We start from the raw sequence: 3,414 nt of genomic DNA, 5'->3' as shown, positions 1-3,414 counted from the left end.
CGCCCGCCTCCCCAACACGGGGCGCATTCCGGTAGTGAAAGTCGCTTGCCGAAGGGGGCGGCGTCGCTGGGGGACCGGTCGCGGAGGTTCGACGGCCAACAGCGGCGGGGGGAGCCGTCGTCCCCGTCGAGAGCCCCCACCCCCAGCCACTCAGAGAAGACGGGTGGCGGCGGCGGCAGCAGCCAAGGTTACCCGGGGGTGTCTAGCTAGCCTCCTTTTCAGGTGAGAGAAACCCCCACAACAGACGGGACTCCCTTTCTCTTGTCCTGGACCCAGAGAGCGAGCGAGAGGTGTGATTGGTCGGAGGGACCCGGGTTCGAATCCCTCCCCCCTCTGCTAGGAAGCACGCTGGGTGACTTCGGGCCAGCCGCATTCTAGCCCTTGGCCTAGCCTACCTCGCAGGGCTGTTGTGAAGAGAATGCGGGAGAGGGGGAAGAGTGCGCGCGCAGCCCTGAGCAACTTGAAGGGGGGGATTTTTTTAAAAGCGTAAAATAAATAGGTTGGCGTTGCGGGGGGAGCTTGAAGTCAGAGCTGTGTTGGGGTAATTTTACTTGCACTACTTGTGCGTGTAGAGCTGACAACTTTCTTGCAGTTGGGACGCAGGTGGTTCATTTTTTTGTAACTATTAACTTGAATCACAGGATTGGCAATGTTGCCCGGTCCCCCTGCGCCCATTGGCCCGGACGCTGGTAGGCGGGAGCAAGCTGATTGATGGAGGTAATAGGCTATGGGCTCAAGTTCCCTTCTACCTTAAGGACTAGAAACTTGTTTTTTTAAAAAATGAAAACGGAATATTCAGGGAAAGGGCCGTGAGTCTCCCTGAGAGGAGCGCCTCCCCAGCTTAGATCCCAACCAGGAGGTCCATTGCAGGGATGGGGGGGGGCGACGCCGATGTGGTTCGGTTCCAATCCCCACGCTGCCCTGCAAGCTCGCTCGGTGACCTCGGGCCGGTCACACCCACTGAAGCCGAACCTGCCCCCAGGGCTGTTGGGAGGAGTGATCCGGGGGCCGTCACACCCACCCAGCCTACCTCACAGGGCTGTTGTGAGGATAAAACGAAGGAGAGAAGAACGGAGGCCCCCTTGGGGTCCCTGTCCGGGAGAAAGGCAGGATAGAAATAGAATAAAATTTACGGTGGGATCCTGGGGTTTCCCGGGAGTAAGCCCCACTGAAGCCTATTCCGAGTCGACTCTAGCTTGGATCGCTGTCTCGGTAGCCCTAGCAGACGTCCGGATCGAAAGAGGGAGGGGCTGGCTAAGAAGGGAGGTAGCCAGCTCACGGGGTTGCCAGTCTCCAGGTGGGACCTGGAGATCCCCCGGAATTACAATTCATCTCCTGATTACAGAGATCAGTTTCCCAGGAGAAAATGGCTAGGTGGCCTTGGACCCCACTGTCGCCCCCAGGCTCCATCCCCCAATCCCCAGGAATTTCTCCACCTGGAGTTGGCACCCCTAAACCAGGATAGGAAACCCCCCCCCTCTTCAGGAGGCGGGGGTCGTCTGAATGGGAAGGAGAGGACAGGCTCGGCTTCCGGACCTAAGGAAACCGGGTTCGCTCGCATTTCCTTCCCGGGCTGTCGGAGACCCTCCTGGTCGGATATGCGGGGGTCCCGGTTTTACAGAAGGGCGGCACCCCTGACCCCTGTCCTACCGAGAGGGGGGGGGAGGTCATACTTCGAAATATCCCGCGAGGGAGGTCACTTTTGGAGGGGGGGAGGACGTGTTGGCGGTCGGATAACCGAGCTTCCGAGGTCCCGATCGTGAGAATTCGCTACTTCCAGAGACAGCTGGTTTTCTCGGCACTGTTTAAAAGGGATTTGGGGGGGGGGGGGGGGGAGAGGGGGGCGGGGACGCTCTGCGCGGCTTGACAGGATTTTCGGCTCTTAGGTCTTCTCCGCTACCCGCCGGTTGCGCCGCGGAGCTGGAGGGTCGCGGACACGTGTCCGCGGGAACGTGTGAGTGCGTGCCAGCCTGCCGTTCCAGCCCCTCTCCCGACTTTATCCTCTGAAGTAGAAAGACCTGTTCGGGATTGCACGGGAAAGAGGTTCCGGGGCACAAACAGAGTGCTGCAATTTGACTGACGGGGAGGATTTCCGGATCTTTCGACGTACTGCTGGGTGGGGAGAGCAGCTTTCGAGAATGAGAGGTCCCCGGGGCTCAACTCTGGTTGTTACTCTGTACCAGTTCGTACAGCTCCAGTCCGTATGCGCGGTGGCTTGCAGGAAACGCACTCTGCACACGCCCAGAGGGCGAGTCTTTATATTGTGAGCTGGGCGTTGGAGAAGGGAGGTTACTCGATGGCAATCCTAAAACTGCGTTCCCAGAAGTAACCCCGACAGTGGGACTTATTCCCTAGTGAATCGAGATAAGCAAAATTAGGGTTGCCAACTTCTGGCTGAGAATTAACTGGAGCTTCGGGTGTGGAGCCTGAGGAGGGTGGGGTTTGGGGGAGGGAGTAGACCTCAGTGGGGAATGATGCCCCAGAGCCCCACCCTCAAAAGCAGCCATTTTTCTCCAGGGCAAATGATCTCTGCGATCCGGAGATAAAATGTAATTCCGGGATATCTCCAGGCCTCGCCTGGAGGTTGGCAACCCCTGCCCTTTCAGTCTCCCGGCCGCCCGTTGCTTCCCGCGGAGGATCAGGAGACCCCGACTCCCTTTTATTTAAACCCCAGGCAGCAAATAAGCCTCCTCTTTTTCTCCCCCCCTTCCGCCTCCCCCCCTTCCAGGAAATCTCCCCCCCCCTCTTTGCTCTTGAATGCAAAATGTTATTAGCGCGCTAAATCGAAGAGCGCAGCAAGGGGGCGGCTCCGGCGGCCCAAGACATCGATTTGGGGCTCTAGGCAGACTCGCATCTTCATTAAACTTCGGGAGGGGGTGAGAGGGGAGGCGGCAACCCTCTAACCGCGAAGCCGCTTCGGTTCCTCCTTGACACCGGATTCGAATCCCCTGGAGCCGTCTGCTTGCCAACTCCAGGTCGGGAGATTCCTGGAGATTTGAGGGTGAAGCTTGGGGAAGAACCTCCACGGGGCAGGAGGCGAGGGAGCCTGCCCTCCAAAGCGGCCCCTTTTCTCCAGAGGGAACCGAGGTCTGTGTCTGGAGATCAGTTGTAATTCCAGGAGAGCTCCAGGCCCCGCCTGAAGGCTGGCAAGCCCCCCTCAAAGTGGGACTCATTCCCACAAGGAGAGTTTCTGGGAGATCTCAGGAGCACAGGCACACACACAAACACCCGTCCTGCATCTGGGGGTGAAGGGCCTTCAAACCTGCTTCCGATTCACGTCCACCCTCTGAATGAACATCCTCCAAAACGACCTATCCTCGAGAGCCATTCTCGGGTCTTGCAAACGGAGGGCCCTGGCTTCCTGGACTGAAACCTGGTTTACTTACCCCTTCATAGCCTTTAAAAAAAAAAAAA

The sequence above is a fragment of the Gekko japonicus genome, unplaced genomic scaffold (assembly GCF_001447785.1).
Source record: "Gekko japonicus isolate JY-2015 unplaced genomic scaffold, Gekko_japonicus_V1.1 scaffold196, whole genome shotgun sequence".
NCBI classification, from domain to species: domain Eukaryota; kingdom Metazoa; phylum Chordata; class Lepidosauria; order Squamata; family Gekkonidae; genus Gekko; species Gekko japonicus.
This window is presented reverse-complemented; position numbering follows the sequence as displayed.